Below are 19,821 nucleotides of genomic sequence, written 5' to 3' on the forward strand. Positions count from 1 at the left end.
GCGACCAAGTACTGAGTGTCCATAAATGTTAGATGCTCATAAAAAAAAATCCACGGACTTGTAGGAATGATAGCCTCTGTAAGGATTTAATGTAGATCGTATTTTTGATTGTCCCTGAAGATGAATACTTCACTTTTAAATGATGAAATGTGCTATTTTGTGATATGGGAAGAGCATTTCTGGCTTCACTTAGATTGCTTTTAATGTAGTATTATTAATTAAAATGTATTTCTGGAAGCCATCTAGTGTCAATAAAATAGACTTTCTGCCTCATAAAATAAGCGCAGCTTTTTTTTTCTCCCTCCCCCTCTCCCTGCCTTGCTGCTTTCTGCAACAGAAATCTCTGCATTATCAACCTCTGTGGTGGACACTAAATCTTTCGGCACAGGAGGAGCAGCGATAACATCTGAACTCAGGGTGCTTTAACAGGGCATGCTTGACAGGTGTAGCAAGGCCTTTTAGGATTTAGGACTGGAGCACATCCATTACCCGCGCTGCGCTGGAGCTTGGCAGGAGTTCGCTGGTAATCTCCCATGAATTTCTGTCCGAGTTATCCCAGTCCCCAAACAAGCTCCTGCAAGATGCACAGTCGTGACGTGGAGTTCAGGAAAGACAGAGTGCTGGATTTAGACTTTTAACTCTTCCTGGGTTCAAACTATTTCCTGGAGACAACAAGCAGAACTGCCTCACAGTTGCCTGCTTATTTGATCCTCATTCAATGACGTGATGGTTTGAAATACGGTTTTACCCTTGGGCTGAAATAGTGTGGCACCCCATCAGGCATCAGAGACTGGATTTAATTCACAAGATAGGCACAAAGTGCTGGAGTAACTCAGCAGGACAGGCATAATCTCTGGCTAGGAGGAATGGGTGACGTTTCGGGGCGAGACCCTTCTTCAGACTGAGAGTCAGGGGAGAGGGAGGCACAGAGATCAGGAAGGGTAAGGTGTGACAACAAGAGCACAAAGGGGATGAAGATCAAGAAAAATGTAGAATAGATCATTGTGTTTAAGAAGGAACTGCAGATGCTGGAAAATCGAAAAATGCTGGAGAAACTCAGCGGGTGCAGCAGCATCTATGGAGCGAAGGAAATAGGCAACGTTTCGGCCCGAAACGTTGCCTATTTCCTTCGCTCCATAGATGCTGCTGCACCCGCTGAGTTTCTCCAGCATTTTTGTGTACCTAGAATAGATCATTGTTCTCTAGGGGAAGGTGACAATGAGGCATACAAAGGTAACATTTAATCAGGTGGACATTCACTTGAAACAGACAAGATATCATGCCCTGCATGACATTTCTTCATTAGTTTGGGTATCAGGAGTTATGGGGAGAAGGCAGGAGAATGGGGTTATGTGGGAGAGGAAGATCAGCCATGATTGAATGGCAGAATAGACTTGATGGGCTGAACTAATTCTGCTCCTATCACTTATGACATCCTCACAGCCACTTCCAATTGAATGTTTCTGTTTTAACATTGTCAGAGTGATAGATGCAGTCAGTGAAAGAAGGCAGGAGTTGTGTGGGAAGAGGAGGGTCAATTACTGAGTGACTGATTGAGGGTGACAATAGACAATAGACAATAGGTGCAGGAGTAGGCCATTTGGCCCTTCGAGCCAGCACCGCCATTCAATGTGATCCCCGTTCCTGCCTTCTCCCCATATCCCCTGGCTCCGCTATCTTTAAGAGCCCTATCTAGCTCTCTCTTTAAAGTATCCAGAGAACCGACCTCCACCGCCCTCTGAGGCAGAGAATTCCACAGACTCACAACTCTCTGTGTGAAAAAGTATTTCCTCATCTCCATTCTAAATGTATTACCCCTTATTCTTAAACTGTGGCCCTTGGTTCTAGACTCCCCCAACATTGGGAAAAAGTTTCCTGCCTCTAGCGTGTCCAAACCCTTAACAATCTTACATGTTTCAATCCCCCTGCTCCCCTACAATCAACCTGATGAAGAGTCCCAACCCAAAACCTCACCTATCCATGTTCTCCAAAGATGCTGCCTGACCCGTTGAGTTACTCCAGCACTTTATGTCTTTTCCCATCACTGTCGAGTTGAACCTGACTTGTCTGCCATGGGAACATGATCAACCAGGGCAATTATGACCAACCTTTTTATGCATTCAATTTTTTTTTGAATGATTTATTTATGTGGAGCCTTAGGGATCTATTTTTTCTTCTTTAAGCCACTTCTTAAAACCTATTTTTAGGACATCCTTTTAGTTTACTACCCTCCCATTGCTTATGTGGCTAGGTAGTTAGTTTTGTTCAATGATTTTACTATTGGCTTTTCTGTTACATGCATCATGTCACTGAAAGTTGTCCTTCTCGATGCTGTTAGGGACTGTAAATGCCAATTTCTGTTCCATGTGCGGGTCTCGTGATTTTTCACCACCATGCTCAAACTCTTCAAGCGGGGGACATATATGAATTTTCCACGCATTGGGACGCACATGTCTTGTACTCCACTTACTGGTTTTGATGCAAGCATCCTTACTCCAACTCCAAATGGTCACAGATACCGGCCTGGTGACCAACCAGGTGTGAACCTTTGGGTGAGCTCCTTCATGAGATTAAACCCTCAGACAGTTTCCAGCCCTGATGGTGTATCTGGTCGTCTTCCTTGAGCCTTTGTGGACCAACTGGCTAGAGAAGATCCACTCCAGGAGTTTAAGAAACAATTGGATAGTTATATGGACGGGAAAGGAATGGAGGGTTATGGTCTGAGCGCAGGTATATGGGACTAGGGGAGAATACGTGTTCGGCACGGACTAGAAGGGTCGAGATGGCCTGTTTCCATGCTGTAAATTGTTATATGGTTATATGGTTATATGGAAAGGTTTAGAGGGATATGGACCAAATACAGGCAGGTGGGACTAGTGTAGATGGGACATGTTGGCCAGTGTGGGCAAGTTGGGTCTGTTCCCACCATGTATGACTCTATGACTCTAAGAGTGAAATAACGTGCCTCAATGACTACTGACTGGTAGCACATACGTCCGTGGTGATGATGTACTTTGAGAGTTTGGTTATGAAAGATATCAACTCCAATTTCAGTAAGGACCTGGTTCCACTACAATTTAACTCCTGCCATAATAGTCCAATAAGGGATGCGATGTTGCTGGCTCGCCACTCTGTAATGGGCCACTCGGACTATAAGAACACATATGGGAAGGCTGATGCTCATCAGCTGCAGCTCAGTATTCAACACCACCAACCCCTCCAAACTTATCATGAAACTCAGAGTTTCTGCTCACCCCTCTGTTATTAGATCCTTGATTTCCTTATTGATGGACCATAATCAGTACGAAATGGCAATAACCCTTCCTCCTCGATAATCATCAACAGAGGAGCACTTAAGGCTATGTGCTCAGCCCCTTGCTCCATTCTCTCTATGCCCACGATTATGTATTCAGACACAGTTTCAATGCCATCTTTAAATTCACCTGCAATACCACCATGTTTGGACGAATAACTCTGATTGAATGGTGCCAGAATAAGAATCTTGCTCTCAACGATCTCAAGACTAAGGAACATATTGGTGACTTCAGGAAGGGGAAGTCAAGGCTCTATGAAAATGTCTACATTGATGGGTCGGTGATATGGAGAATCAACAAGTCAAGTTCCCAGGGATAGACACAAAATGCTGGAGTAACTCAGTGGGACAGGCAACATCTCTGGAGAGAAGGAATGGGTGATGTTTCAGGTCAAAACCCTTCTTCAGTCTGAGATTCAGGGGAGAGGGAAACAAGAGATATGGAAGATAAAGGTGTGAAAAGGACAGATCAATGTAGACTTTGGTCGGAAATGTAGAATGGCTCATTGTTCACAAGTTCACAAGTTGTGGGGGTAGAATTAGGCCATTCGGCCCATCGAGTCCACTCCGTCATTCAATCGTGGCTGATCTCTGCCTCCTAAACCCATTTGCCTGCCTTCTCCCCATAACCCCTGACATCTGTTCTAATCAAGAACTGTTGGCTGAGGGGAAGGTGACAACGAGGCATACAAAGAGTAAAATTAACCAGGAGGACAGTGAAACTAGTCAGAGAACTAGGGTGGGGGAGGGAGGGAGGGAGAGAGAAAGCAGGGGTTATTTGAAGTTAGAGAAATCAATAATCATACAGCTGGGTTGAAAGCTGCACAAGCAAAATATGAAGTGGTGTTCCTCCAATTTGCATTTGGCCTCACTCTGACAGTAGAGGAGGCCCTGGATGGGAAGATCAGTTGGGAATGGGGCAGGTATTTCTTTGAAGAATTCTCCAGTGTCCAGCACATTGATACAATCACAACGAGAGCCCATCAATATCTCTATTTCCTTAGAAGATTGAATAGATTCAGTATGTCGTGGGATACTCTATTCAACTTGTGCAAGTACACAGTCGAGATCATACTGACCGATTGCATCACAGCCTGGTTTGGCAACTTGAATGTCCAGGAATGCCCAGAGTGTGCTGGACATAGACATAAAAAGCTGCAGTAACTCAGCGGGTCAGACAGCATCTCTGGAGAAAAGGAACAGGTGAGGTTTCGGGTTGAGACCCTTACTTAAACCGCTTGTGTCCGTACCGCAATCAAAAATGGTAAGGAGTCAACAGAGTTGTGCTCAAGGCAGAAGGTAATGCTTTCTCAACTTCACACCCTACCTGCCCCATTAATCCTGAACAAACACTCAGAAATTCGAGATGCTGTCTGTCCCGCTGAGTTACTCCAGCATTTTGTGGCCATCTTCGGTTTAAACCAGCACCTGCAGTTCCTTCCTACGACATTACCTGGTCCATCATAGGTACTGGCCTCTCTACCATCAAATGGATCTTTAAGAGATGTCACCCCAAACACGCAGCCAATATTATCAAAGACCCATCTTTGGGAAGTATTAAAGGACGTTCTTTTAAGAATGAGATGAGGACAAATTTCTTTAATCAGAGTGTGGTGAATCTGTGGAATTCTTTGCCACAGAAGGCTGTAGAGGCCGTCAATGGATATTGTAAAGGCAGAGATAGATAGATTTTTGATTAGTACAGGTGTCAGAAGTTATGTGGAAAAGGCAGGTGAATGGGGTTAGGAGGGAGAGATAGATCAGCCATGATTGAATGACGGAGTAGACGATGGGCCGAATGGCCTAATTCTACTATTCCTTATGACCTTATGACCTTATGGCTCGGTGCTGGGACTGCAGCTATTTACAATATATATTAATGTTTTAGATGAAGGGATTAAAAGTAACATTAGCAAATTTGCAGATGACACAAAGCTGGGTGGCAGTGTGAACTGTGAGGAGGATGCTATGAGGATGCAGGGTGACTTGGACATGTTGGGTGAGTGAGCAGATACTTGGCAGATGCAGTGGATAAATGTGAGGTTATCCATTTTGGTGACAAAAACAGGAAGGCAGATTATTATCTAAATGGTGTCGTTGGGAAAAGGGGAAGTACAATGGGATCTGGGGATACTTGTTCATCAGGCACTGAAAGTAAGTATGCAGGTACAGCAGGCAGTGAAGAATGCGAATGGCATGTTGGCCTTCATAACAAGAGGAGTTGAGTTAGGAGCAAAGAGGTCCTTCTGCAGTTGTACAGGGCCCTAGTGAGACCACACCTGCAGTATTGTGTGCAGTTTTGGTCTCCAAATTTGAGGAAGGACATTCGTGTTATTGAGTGAGTGTAGTGTAGGTTCACAAGTTTAATTCCCGGTATGGCGGGACTGTCATACGCTGAGAGAATGGAGCGGCTGGGCATGTACACTCTGGAATTTAGAAGGATGAGAGGGACCCTTATTGAAACATATAAGATTATTAAGGGTTTGGACACGCTAGAGGCAGTTCCCGATATTGGGGGAGTCCAGAACCAGGGGCCATAGTTTAAGAACAAGGGGTAAGCCATTTAGAACGGAGATGAGGAAATACTTTGTGAATCTGTGGAATTCTCTTGCTCAGAGGGCGGTGGAGGCCGGTTCTCTGGATGCTTTCAAGAGAGAGTTAAAGAGCTCTTAAAGATAGCAGAGTCAAGTGATATGGGGAGAAGGCAGGAACGGGGTACTGATTGTGGATGATCAGCCATGATCACATTGAGTGGCGGTGCTGGTTCGAAGGGCCGAATGGGCTACTCCTGCACCTATTGTCTATTGTCTATTGACCTAAGAGGATACAAAAGCCTGAAAACCATAACTACCAGATTCAAGAACAGCTTTTGTGTGATTTTGCTGTGGGCCAGTTAAGCGGGTGCAAATAAGATTTTCATTGTTCAGTTGTCGGCACATATGACAATTAAACACTCTTGACTCTTGGTTACTTCCTCTAGTAACTATATACCTTTACATTTCTTTTCTCCCACACAACAGTGCATGTGTTGGGCTCCACTCTTGCTGGTTTCTCACTCAATTAATCGCACAGCTATTTACCAGAGGGCACGTCAAATAAGCTCTGAGTTTATCCTGGTTGTCATTGCTAGCCTTAGCCCTGCTCAAGATCACGTTATTTTACTTTGTTGATCTGGAGTTTGTCTTCAGGAGGCCATGGAGGGACCGTGTACTGTGAACAAAACCTTGAACGTTAGAAAGTGTGAAGAAGGGTCTCGACCCGAAACGTTGTCTATCCAGAGATGCTGCCTGTCCCGCAGAGCTACTCCGGCATGTTGTATCTATCTTCGGTGTAAACTAACTTCTGCAGTTCCTTCCTACACTTTAACAATAGACGTCAGATTTAAAAGAGAAACTGCATACCCTTAACCAAATGCATGTGTAAATGGATCCAGGCCGTACAATTTTGCTGTCATTTTAAGCTGTTAGAAAATGGATGCCAGTAGCATTTTGTTTGAAAGTGGGCCATGCTTAATGGAGAATTCTAATATTAGACATTTCATTGATTTTTTTTTTTTGCACAAGATTTCATTGAAGTAAAATGACCGCGATTAGAGGCGAGCTCTGGTGACCTAAAACTGAGGTGCTTACTTCAAACAATAATTAGCATATCTCCCCACAATAATAATCACCAAGAAGTGAAACAAAATGTATAGATCCCTCTCACACAACCAAGTGTTGATAGTGACTTCTCTAACCTCAAGTAACCCTTGCTTTCTCTCTCTTTCTCCACCCCTCCCCCATCCTAGTTCTCCGACCACTGACTGTCCTGCTGATTAAATTTTATCTTTGTATGCTTCGTTGTCACCTTCCCCTAGCTAACAATGATCAATTGTACATTTTCCTTGAGCTTCGTCCCCTTTGATCTCTCGTTTTCACACCTTACCCGTCCATATCTACGTGTGTCCTTTGCTGAGGATCGCCAGTGTTGGAACTCCGACCGCGGGGCCTGTGGACTAACATCGTGAAGCCGCGGTCTCCGGTAATGAAATGGTCGATTCGGGAACTCCAAGCCACGGAGTGTGTTCCGATGCGTACCGACGTCGGAGTTTCCATCATCCCAACGAGAGGGCCTGAACAACTGTAGCGGCGACTGCGGAGGGTTCAAGGCCCCGACCACAGGTGAACAAAGGAGGAAGATGACCAAGCTTTATTGTCTTCCATCACAGTGAAGAATGTTGATTCTACTGTGGCGGATGTTTATGTTAAATTCTATTGTGTATTGTGTTCTTTTTACTTGTACGGCTGTATGGTAACTCAAATATCACTGTACCTTAATTGGTGCATGTGACAATAATTGTGAACTTGAACTTGAACTTGTGTCCCTCTCTACTGACTCTAAGTCTGAAGATGTGTCTCGACCCGAAACGTCACCCATTCCTTCTATCCAAAGATGCTGCTTGTCCCGTTGAGTTACTCCAGCATTTTGAGACTATCTTCAGTGATATCAAGAGGATGTTTAAAGGTTCCAAGAAAGCCTTTCACAAACCATCTTCCCTTTAAATGAAAATGCTGCTTATGGTACAGCTATTGAATTGTGATTCGGAAAATCATCTCAAAATGACAACGAAAACTGTAAGGAATACACCAGACATTAGTCTGAAGAAGGGTTTCTATGAAACGTTCCTTCGCTCCATAGATGCTGCTGCACCCGCTGAGTTTCTCCAGCAGTTTTGTGTACCTTCGATTTTCCAGCATCTGCAGTTCCTTCTTAAATGCCAGACATTACCCTGACTTGACTCTCATTTGGAAAATCATGATATTGCTTTTTGACATTGGCTGTTTGGTAACCCAATCTCACTGAGCTCCCTTCAAGGGTAACACATCTGCTTCGAGCCAACTCCTGTTTATGGGGTGGGAATATTGAACCCTCTCCTCTCTGCCTTTTGCAGCCTGTACGTAAGGAATAGAGAGATCTTGAAAGGGTGGCCCAGTGGCAGGCCAGAAATGCGAAACGTGCGCGATCTGCCAGCTACAAGTGGCACCGCTGAAGATTGCCGTCATATATCAGTGTATAGTTTACACACACAGAGGCATGAAGGACACTAAAAGGTCACCAGTAAAAAATACGTATCAGTCTTGTGGGCAGATTCCAGAGGTGTGGGCTGGTGCTTTATGAAATGGGTACTGGAGGGACTGGATAAGTGCTTGGCAGGGCAGGGCATTATTTTTCCAAACAGCATGCAGACGTCAGCAGAGGAGCCAAGGTATATACTCGCAATAACCTCTTGTAATGACCCCTGGCGACAAGACAGATAGCTCCATTCATCTGTGGGTGAGCAGCCCAGGCACACTGCATTTTTCACATCAACCCTGGCTACATTTGTTTGTGGAGAGGAATGTTATGGTCATGAATGCCCCGATCAGTCATGTGACCATGGTAGTAAGTCAAGCTGGGCTCATCAGGGTGGGGATGGGAGATGAGTGCCTCTGGGATGCCAACTCACATCATACACACAGCACCTCCAACTCTCCCATAATATAACAGTAGGATCGGCAATGCCGCCTCAATCGACGATGTGTAAGAAGGAACAGCAGATGCTGGTTCTTACACTGAAGATATACACAAAATGCTGGAGGAACTCAGCGGGACAGGCAGCATCTCTGGAGGGAAGGAATGGGTGGCATTTCGGGTCTAGACCCTTCCTCTCGGTCTGAAGAAGAAGGGTCTCGACCCGAAACATCACCCATTCCTTCTCTCCAGAGATGCTGCCTGTCCCGCTGAGTTACCCCAGCATTTTGTGTCTACCTTAAATTAAATTAAATTTAGGAGCAATTGCACTGTGAAGATGCAGTGTTTTTTGTGTGTGTGTTTACACAGGGAGATAGCTGTGAAATTAGGTAGGTATTATCCTGACAAAGTTTGGTTTAAGAGCAACCCGTTGCTTTATTAACTGCTCCACATTTTAAGGTTGGTTTCCTGCCTTCTTCAGCGAGTCTCTATTGATCAGAGTTTATAGTTATAATCCCTTTCAAATTTATCATCCATGACTAACATCACATGTATTGATTGGTGTTGACTGATGTCCTTGTGCATCTAACCACTGAAGTATGCTTCATTTTTTGAATTGTCTGGAAGCCGTGTTTTCCACAGGTTTGCTGCCGGCTGCAGGTCACTTAAGAAACAAAGTGAAAAGTTGTGCAGCGTTGCTTCAATTTACCCTCCAAGGACTTCACCAGCAGTTATGTATTCTTGCCTTTGTGTTGCCTGTACCATACCATATTTAGATACAGCGCGAGCTGAAATCCTCTGCCTTTATTCTTCATTGTCGTTGCTGATGATACCTGAACACAGCTTGTAATGTCAGGGAATTAACTCTTCGATTTAAAAGGAGCACAGTTGTCTGGAATACCCCGTACACTGTGAATGAAAGTACACACTTAACAATACTATATTATAATAGCATTTTAATTCTCCATCCCACTCTCTCACACACTTGCCTGCGTCCTCCTGCACTGTTGCAGCATTTAGTTCAGTTCAATTAGAGATACAGCGCCGAAACAGGCCCTTCGGTCCATCGATTCAGCGCCGACCAGCGATCCCCGCACACTAACACTGCCCTACATACTCTAGGGACAATTATACATTTACATCAAGCCAATTAACCTACAAACCTGTGCATCTTTGATCTTTGGTCACTGAGTGAACGTACAGACAACACCCATAGTCAGGATCGAACCTGGGTCTCTGGCACTGTAAAGGGCCTGTCCCACGAGCATGCGACTGCATGCGGCAAGCGCGACCTAACGTGGTCGCTTGAGCCGTACGGCCTTGCGGGGCCGTCCCACTTCGATCGCCATCCCGCAGCCGCATTGAGGCCGTACGCACCGCCTCGAAGGGCGTGCGCAGTGTCTCGACGCCGTATACAGGGTCTTGACGTCGTATGCAGCGTCTTGATGGCGTACGCCTAGCGCGAACTTCCCGCGGACTTCGCTCGAACTTCACGTCAACTCGTGCGGGATCACTCGACCTTCCGGTTTGGTCGCGCTCGCCGCATGCAGTCGCACGCTGCTGCGACAGGCCTTGTACGGGGATCACTCGACCTCTGTGCGGCCCCCACGCGGCCCCCGCTTCCGGTTTGTTCGCGCTTGCCGCATGCAGTCCATGCTCGTGGGCTAGGCCCTTTAGGCAATAACTCTACTGCTACGCCACCATGCCACCCTATTCTTACCTCGATATCAAATTCAACATCCTGGACAACTTGCTTTTTTCTGTCATTATCTAAATCGGTAATTTCTGATGTAAATTACTAATTTGTGAAACTGGCTCTGCTTTTTCTCTCTCCTTCAGTACTACTTGACCTGCCTGGCATGTCCAATGGCTCTTCTTTTTTCTTTATGTGTTGTTTTCTCACTCGACATATGTCATTATTTCATAGCTTTTGTCGATTTTCTCTCTCATTAACCAACCCCATTAATTGCATGATCTCACTATCAACTGGCAATCCTGGCCTCGCCCTGCCAAAGATGTTCCCTACTTTGTCCATACTGTGCTTCTCTCGTCCACTTACGACTGACTTGTGGTCTCTCTTCTCCAATTCATCTTTGCCGTGAAACAATTTTTTCTTGCCCAACAGATGCCGGTTGACTTGCTGTGTTTCTGGTACTTCCCGATTTTAATTTCAAATTTTCGACATCTGTGCTTTTAAAAATGTTGACTTTTACACTTCTTCTGTTTTGTAAGGAATCTGAGTCAGCCCTGAGTGTGAGAGGGAAGGAGAGAGAAGGGTTGTTGTGGTTCTTGCTCTGACAATCTGTTCGGTGTTTGTTTCTGTTGAATTGATTATCCCACTCAGCCCAGAATTCAGAAGTGTGTCTGAACCATATGGTTGATACATGAGACATAGATTAAAAAAAAACAACTATTGTGTGTGTGCTCTATAAAACCCTATCCTATTTTATAATTGGGATTGTTCAAAAACTCTCACGAAGCCAATTACGATTAGATTAACTATGATCTCAATCTCTTATATTATCCTTTAGTCCTCCCTACATCTGACCATCAGGAAACAAGTGACCTTGTTTATATGAATAATAAGGGTCGATGATAAGGCTCGTCTGTGTTTCAAGATTTTCTACTTGCATGGTCAGGGTAAGGTTTCTTGGGATGGACACAACAAGCTGAAGTAACTGGATTAAAGCACAATAAGTGGGAAAAGCAAAGAGTAATAATCTACAGGGGGTTTGTTGACAGGAAACTTATACACACAGAAAACCTCAGGAGTCACTACTGTGACTTTGGCTTTTCATAGAACATAACAATGACTCGGCCTTAACTGTAAGAGGCACCATTAAAAAATTACCAAAATTAAGCTTAGGAAGGAACTGCAGATGCTGGTTTAAACCGAAAATAGACATTAAAAGCTGGAGTAACTCAGCGGGTCCGACAGCATCTCTGGAGAAAAGGAATAGGTGACATTTCGGGTCGAGACCCTTCTTCAGACTGAGTTGCTGTCTGACCCGCTGAGTTACTTCAGCCTTTTGTGTCTATTTTCGGTTTAAACCAGCATCTGCAGTTCCTTCCTATACATAAGGTGTCTGGGGATTGCTGATATCAGAAGAGTGAGATGCGGGGTTTGTAGGATGTGCTAAATTTCAATGTTTCACAATGCGGTTGGCAAGGACATTCTTAAAGAACTTATTTGAGAATTGTATCCACTGAAGCACATTCTGACAAAGTCTGGATTGCGAGACCACTGAAAGATTATGACTGTAATTGAATACGCAACAAGGGGTATGTAAGTGCAGTTAAAGACGCCGCTATGTTCAATTATCAGGAAAAGAAAGGGCAACAGTGCAGGATGGAGCAAAGGGATGTCCAGCAGTAAGATGCATTGCACTGCTTGACATTCAGAGGAGAAAAGCCATATAGGACCTTGATTAGATGCTATCAACCCACGAGCTTTGGCCTATGTGGATGTCAGGGCAGCTACTACTGCTTCTTCGGATAAATGCCAGGGTGCAGTATGTGCATGCATTCACCCAGACACAGGCTCTCCTAATAGAATTGCTGGATAATTAAACCCTTTAAGGGCCTGTCCCACATAGACGACCTAATCCATGAGTTTAGAAGACTCTAGACGAGTTGAAAAAAATGTCAAGGTCGTGTTGACTCACCAAAGTAAAAGACCTCCTACGACCTCCCATGACTATGTCTACGACCTCCTACGACTATGTCTACGACCTCCTACGACTCTGTCTAAGACCTCCTACGACTATGTCTAAGACCTCCTACGACTATGTCTAAGACCTCCTACGACTATGTCTAAGACCTCCTACGACTATGTCTAAGACCTCCTACGACTATGTCTACGACCTCCTAAGACCCCCCTCAACCTCAGTCTTCCACACCTAAGGTCAACTACGACTAGCTACGAGTGGAAAATGATCACATGATAAAACTATGTCATGTTTGCATTTGTTTTCTCGGGCCAGTTACCGACCTACGACTACCATCACGACCTACTACGACTACCATCACGACCTACTACGACCTACCTACGACCTGCCTACAAGTAAAAAGTATCAATTTTTTCCATGCCGACCTTTTTTTACTCGTGGACATTTTTTATCAGGCTGGAAAAAACGCCGCGATCGACTTGAGGCCACGAGTACGCGGAGACCACTCACGAGCACGAGGAAGAGTTACAAACACCTTCTACAACCTCGTGGTGACCATGCTGCGAGTATGAGTCAAGGGCAAACTCAGCAGAGGTCACCAATTAGATCGTGAAAGAGGCACACGGGCTTTAGCATCTCTACAAGGCAGCATAGACAGAAGCACTCATGCAGCGCCTGATTTTTCAGAGATTTAGTGTATCACAGATGGAAACCATATTCCTTTTCAGGCCCCCACCGAAAATGCTCTTGACTTCATCAGCATGAAATTGTTCTTCTACCCTGTGTACAATGCGTGGCAACCTGCCAACGATCCCGCAAATTGCGCTTGGTATACTGGAAGATGTCAAAGTAAATTTCAACTTTAGAATTTGTTTTTCCTCTGATTCAAAGCACGGGAGACAACACAGACAGCCCTTTGACAATAAGCACTGCAATGCTTTTCACACAGTGAGACATCCAAAGCACTTCACAGGCCAACATCAGACAAAAGTTGATTCTGAGCCACTTGAAGAGATTTTGATCAAACTCTGACTGCCACACGACATCCCAGCAGTGAAGTCTTCTCTTCCGTGTTACACATTCTCGCTTTTATAAAGTCTTTCCTCGCAGAGGATTGCTCCAATTGTCCAGTCCAAAATATATAACACAGTCCTTTGTGCCTCAATTATGCCTGGAAATGGTCATCACCTGATCTGAATAATTAGATGTTTTATTGTTTGACCAGACACCATGTAAATATAACAATGCAGAACGTGAGTCTGAAGTGAACATATCAGCCTGCTCTTTCTCACACTGACTGAACTTGACCTTCCTCCACCGACTCTAACGTACCTCCCAGGTGGATCATGAGGGTTCGTGGAGGTTGGCTATTCATAGTCTACAAAACGGGTGTGTGATCTTTCTCCACTGACACTTTCCACCTGATTTTGCATTCACCATGGGTGGCTTCTAAGATGCAAGGCCGGAGGCCTGACATTTGCTTCAGCAAGTCAGGAGGTTATACAGCGCGGAAAGGAAACAGGCCCGACTTACCCCAGCTGACCAAGCTGCCCACCTGAGCTGGTCCCATTTCCTTTAGGAAGGAGATGAGGATGAGCTTCTTTAGTTAGAGGGTGGAATTCTTTGCCACAAAAGGCTGCGGAGGCCAAGACAATGGATATATTTAAGGCAGAGATAGATATATTTTTTAATAGTACGGGTGTCAGTGGTTATGGGGAGAAGGCTCGAGAATGTGGTTTGGAGCGAGAGATAGAACAGCCATGATTGAATGGCAGAGTAGACTTGATGGGCCGAATGGCCTAATTCTGCTCTCATGACCTTATCACATGACTCTATGACCATTTGCTTGCATATGGTCCATGTTCCACAAGTCGGAGAGTCTATGAGCAGAGGCCATAGCCTCAGGATAAATGCACATAGAAACATAGAAAAAAGGTGCAGGAGTAGGCCATTCAGCCCTTCGAGCCAGCACCGCCATTCAATATGATCATGGATGATCATCCAAAATCAGTACTCCGTTCCGGCTTTTTCCCCATATCCCTTGATTCCCTTAGCCGTAAGAGCTATATCTAACTCTCTTTTGAAAACATCCAGTGAATTGGCCTCCATTGCCTTCTGTGGCAGAGAATTCCACAGATTCACAACTCTCTGGGTGAAATGTTTTTTCCTCATCTCAGTCCGAAGTGGCCTACCCCTGATTCTTAAACTGTGACCCCTGGTTCTGGACTCACCCAACATCGGGAACATTTTTCCTGCATCTATCCTGTCCAATCCTCTAATGATTTTATATGTTTCTATTAGATACCCGCTCATCCTTCTAAATTCCAATGAATAGAAGCCCAGTCGACCCATTCTTTCATCATATGTCAGTCCCACCATCCCGAGAATTAACCTTGTGAACCTACGCTGCACGGCCTCAATAGCAATAATGTCCTTCCTCAAATTAGGAGACCAAAACTGCACACAATACTCCAGGTGCGGTCTCACCAGGGCCCTGTTTAACTGCAGTAGGAACTCCTTGCTCCTAAACTTGAATCCTCTCGCAATGAAGGCCAACTTTCTTCACTGCCTGCTGTACCTGCATGCTTACTTTCAGTGACTGATGTACAAGCACACCCAGGTCTCATTGCACCTCCCCTTCTCCTAATCTGATATCATTGAGCCTTCCTGTTCTTGCCACCAAAGTGGGTAACCTCACATTTATCCACACACACATGTACCTTTAGAAAGGAGACGAGGAGACATTTTCTTTAGTCAGTGGGTAGTGAATCTAGGAAATTCATTGCCAGAGAAGGCTGTGGAGTCCAAGTCAATGGATATTTTTAAGATGGAGATTGACAGATTCTTGATTAATACAGGTGTCAGGGGTTATGGGGAGGAGAATTATGTTAGGAAGGAGAGATAGATCAGCCATGATTGAATGATGGAGTAGACTTGAAAGACCTAATTCTGCTTGAATTTATGAACTTACAGAATGAACTTCTATCCCTCTAAGCCATTTCTATCTATGTAACTGTCCAAATGTCTTTTAAACATTTTAATTCTGTCTGCCTCTGCAACTTCCTCTTGTAACGCGTTCCATATATTCACCACCCTGTGTGTGAAAATGTTGCCCCTCAGGTCCTCTTTAAATTTTTCCCCTCTCACCTTAAACTTATGGTTTTAAAATTCCCTATCTTGGGAAAAAAGGCCTCTGACCATTCACTTAATTGCTGCCCTTCATGATTTTATATAACTCCATAACATCACTCCTCAGTCTCCTACATTTCCTCAGCCTATCCAGGAACTCCTACTAACTCAATTCCTCCAGTCCTGGTAACATCCTTAAAGGGCCTGTCCCACTTTCACGACCTAATTCACAACCTTTTTTACTCGTGGACATTTTTCATCATGCTAGAAAAACGCCCCGACCTACTTGATGCCACGAGTACCTACGACTAGCATCACGACCTACCTACGACCTCCTACGACCTTGTGACGACCATGCTGCGAGTATGAGTCAAGGGCAAACTCGGCAGAGGTCGTGAATTAGGTCGTGAAAGTGGGACAGGCCCTTTATGCAACTTACCAGATTTATATCATTCTTAATATAGGTAGGTGACCAGAACTGCACACATACTCCAGGTGTAGTCTCATCAACATCTTCTAGTTGTAATATGGTGCCCCGACTTTTGTATTTGATGCCTGACCGATGAAGGCAAGCATGGCAAACACCTTCTTCAACACCCTGTCTAACACTCTTCAGGATCCTATCATTCACTGTGCAAGTCTTGGCCTGAATTAACTGACCAAAATACAACAATTTCCTAAGTTAAATTCCATCTGCCATTTCTTGGCCCACATTCACAGTTAATCTAGATCATTTTGTAATGTGGTGCTGGCTCGAAGGGCCGAATAGCCTCCTCCTGCACCTATTTTCTATGTTTCTATTTTCTAATATTGGATAACCTACTTCACAGTCCATTGTACCACCAATTTTGGTGTCATCTGCAAATTTACTAACCATGCCAAATATGTTCTCATCCAAATAGTTAAGGCCGACTCCCAATCAGAAAAGCAACCCTGGATCCCATGGGATCTAATCATCCAGACCAGTCCATGATGCAGGACATTGCCGAAGACCCTGCGAACCTCCATGAAGACAATGTCCACCATCCTGCCCTTTTCAATCCACTTCGCCATCTCTTCAAAAACTCAATCAGGTTTGTGAGACATTTTCTCTTGCACAAAACCATGCTGACCATTCCTAATCAAAGCCCTGGTTAACCAAATGCAGGTCTCACTGAATCTCCTCCAGTAACTTTCTCACCATTGTTGTTCGGCTCAGCGCCCTGTAGATCCTTGGTTTACCTTGCACTCATTCTTAAATAAAGACATTATGTTAGCCACCCACTATGTTAGTCTGCCGGTCCCTCCCCCATGGCTAACATTGAAACAGATATCTCTGCTGGGACCCCAGCAATTTCTTCCTTACTTTCTCATGATTTGCTTCTGGCCTGAGGGATTGGATGAATACCAGCAAAACCCTCCACCAGGTTCCAGATCTGTTACCCACTGACTAACTGGATGTTTAATAGTAAGGTGACGAGAGTCCTGAGTGTGAACACCATGCATTCGTGCTGAATGGTCAGAAGCACTCCTTGGTGCCTCATAAGATCATAGGCGATAGGAGCAGAATTAGGTCATTCGGCCCATCAAGTCTACACCGGCATTCAATCATGGCTGATCTATCTCTCCCTCCAAACACCATTCTCCTGCCTTCTCCCCAGAATCTCTGACACCCGTACTAATCAACAATCTGTCGATGTCAGCTTTAAATGTATCCATTGACTTGGCCTCCACAGCCTTCTGTGGCAAAGAACTCCACTGATTCACCACCCTCTGATGAAATAAATTCCTCCTCATCTCCTTCCCAAAGGAACGTTCTTTAATTCTAAGGCTATGATCTCTAATCCTAGACTCTCCCACTGGTGGAAACTCTCCACATCCACTCTATCCAGGCCTTTCACTTTGAGGACAAGAAGGAGAATGATAAGGGCCGGTGCATGAAAATACTAAACTGAAGTGAACTCATGCATTTCTGCACCAATCTGCTGCTCCGTGTTCCCTGTGCACTATTCTGTTAGACTCTTCTGCTGATTAACACAACTCTGTTGCATTTCACCTCAGGTGGTGTTGACAATGGCAGCCTCGCCAATGGTCTCTCTCTTCTTTTGCCTTCTTTGTTGTTCTGAATCTGTTGTTAAATGTGTGTTTTTGTATTATGTGGGGGTGGGGGGGAGACCTTTTTAATCTCTTTTCTCGACAGAGATGCAACTTTTTTTCCGTGTTGTATCTCCGTCTGAACTGCGGCCTAACATCATGGAGCTGGCGGCCTCTTGCTGGGGATCGACCTCGGAAGCTCCAACTGCAGGAGCCTGTGGACCTTAACATCATGGAGCTTGCGCTCCCTGGTTAGGGACCGACTTCGGAAGCTCCAGGTCGCGGGAGCTTCGATCGCCCCGACGCCGGAGCTTCGATCGCCCCGACTGCGGATGGTTCCCGACCGCGGGAGAAAAAGAAGGAAAGAAGATAAGACTTTACTGCCTTCCATCATAGTGGGGAATGCGGAGGAGCCGCTGTGGTGGATTTTTATGTCACATTTTATGCAGTGGTGTGTCTTGTTGCTTTTTTGGTATGACTGCATGGCAAATCAAATTTGTCGTATGTTGCAAAACATACATGGCCAATAAATTATGATTACGATTACGATTAAGATTATGATTACTTGCACTCATGGCAAATTAGACGGTGGAATTGGCACATGGTCACTGGCAGAGCGTTGGACATAGGGGTGACTTTATGAGAATACTATCAGCATATTGAAGGCTGAAGAGGCAGCTTCAGTGTCATGGAGAATTCTGGAGAATACGACCCAATCTCCATTTATGGGGAAAGTGTGGAGAGAGTGTCCAGCTTTAAGTTTCTGGGCACTCACATTTCAGAAGACCTCACATGATCCACAAACACCGCCGCGCTGGTCAAGAAGGCACAGCAACGACTGTTCTTCCTGAGGACATTAAAAAAGACTGGTCTGCCCCAACAGCTGCTGACAACGTTCTACCGCTGCACCACAGAGAGCATACTAACGTATGGCATCTCTGTGTGGTATCTCAGCTGCACGGAGGCGGAGAGGAGAGCTCTTCAGCGCGTCGTCAACAGAGCGCAGAGGATCATCGGGACAGAGCTACCAGCCTTGGAGGGCATCTACCACCTACCACACGCGGTGCCTCAGGAAGGCCCTCAGCATCCATAAGGACTCATCACACCCCTGCCACGGTCTGTTTCAACTACTTCCCTCCGGCAGACGTTACAAGGCCTTCTACGCCCGAACCTCCAGACTCAGGAACAGTTTCATCCCAAGAGCTATAGCGGCTCTGAACCGGCCCTAATGAGTGCCCCCCCACCCACCCCCTTTGGACAGTCTCCCTCAGATGGTCACGTCAATCAATTCAGCTTGTTTATTTATGTATTGTATTTATTTACCTTTCCTGGACATCAGTGGAGCTGCACACTACATCTCGTTGCACTGACGTGCAATGACAATAAAAGATATATTATTATATTATTATTATTATTATTATGACAACTAGAACTTGTGGCATACAATGCTGAAAGGATGCATGTCCAGGGCACATAATACTCACAGCACACAGGTATGAGTTTGATCTGACAATAGATATGTCGAGTTTAAATTCCCACTTGAAACAATGGAAGGAAGGGCAATCTTCAGTGTAAGGGTGGAAGGTGGATTTGGTGGAGTGGATGGTGTGGATAGATGGTAGATTTGTTGGAATCATGACAAGTCCCCAGTTAAGAAGCACCCAGGGACAAGATGGTTCCTTCCCCTCCACAGAAGTGCAGGCTACATCCCCGCATGCAGTCGCAGAATAGGCACTTCCTGAACTTACTGCAAGGCAGCACCTCCACCGCTGCGCCACCGTGCCGACCTGCTGGGAGGTCAACAAAGTTTGGGCAGGCCGAAGAGCCTCCTTCACCGAGCTGATGAGCTTCCAGCAACGCTTGACATCCGTCTCTGAATGCATCCCCGATAACAGTCCGTAAATCAGAGTGTGGAGAACGCTTCTCCTGGACTGTTTGCAAAGGGTGATTAATCAGTAAACTGCAGGGCCAGGTGCTAGTGTGTGCAGGTCACCTTTTGGCCAGGCAAAGTCAATGACTGCATGGAACAAGGATTTAAATGTTTTATAGTGTGTTGCATAATTTGCTAATCATATTTGTATTTCCAAGGTCCAGATACATAACAGTAGGAGATCTGGTGGCTGTAAAATACATGTCCGTGGGCTGTTC

Source organism: Amblyraja radiata, chromosome 8 (assembly GCF_010909765.2).
Source record: "Amblyraja radiata isolate CabotCenter1 chromosome 8, sAmbRad1.1.pri, whole genome shotgun sequence".
NCBI classification, from domain to species: Eukaryota; Metazoa; Chordata; class Chondrichthyes; order Rajiformes; family Rajidae; genus Amblyraja; species Amblyraja radiata.